The sequence below is a fragment of the Triticum dicoccoides genome, chromosome 1B, assembly GCF_002162155.2.
Source record: "Triticum dicoccoides isolate Atlit2015 ecotype Zavitan chromosome 1B, WEW_v2.0, whole genome shotgun sequence".
Taxonomy (NCBI): domain Eukaryota; kingdom Viridiplantae; phylum Streptophyta; class Magnoliopsida; order Poales; family Poaceae; genus Triticum; species Triticum dicoccoides.
The window spans coordinates 712,030,033-712,030,719 of NC_041381.1; positions in this window are offsets into that span (position 1 = coordinate 712,030,033).

Here is a 687-nt window from a genome sequence, read left to right on the forward strand (position 1 = left end):
TATATACCAACACCACGATTCACACATACACATGTATACATATACAATTTCTCCTACATATGTTGCCTTGGTGCCTCCGGAGCACGATGACAAGTGGTTCATGGGGGCGGTAGCGGGTAATAGTATTCTCCTTCGGGATTTATGACCTGGTCGAGCAAAAATCCGGCTATTTCCTCTTGAAGTGCTAGTATGCGGTCCGATGGTAGGAGCTTATCCCGTCTCTGAACTGTTAAGAAGGAGATCAATATGCATGTGTGTTAGTTGTGTGACTAGATATCGATAATGGTGTGAATAGTGTTCTGACAAACGTACCATGCTTTCCTCTACACCTAGTAGTATATCTTCATTGCTATTGAGGCGCTTCAAGAACTCTACCATGCTTTCCTCTACACCTGCTTGATAAAATGGATACTTCCATATGTCCTCATTAATGGTATTTGGGTCAATGAACCCAATGCCATAGCATCCAAATTTTTTCATTTCATACATCTTCATCCTGCATATAATACCACAGAAAAGAATATAGTGAGGATAATTACATGTAATGATTGATCAAAATTATCACTACATAATTAGCTTGAGACTTAAATTACAAAAAGAAATCACTTACAGACAATAGCAACTGACGATAGACTTGCCGAGTGCATCTTGATTGAATAACTGATATAGTTCTGAATACTCAATGGA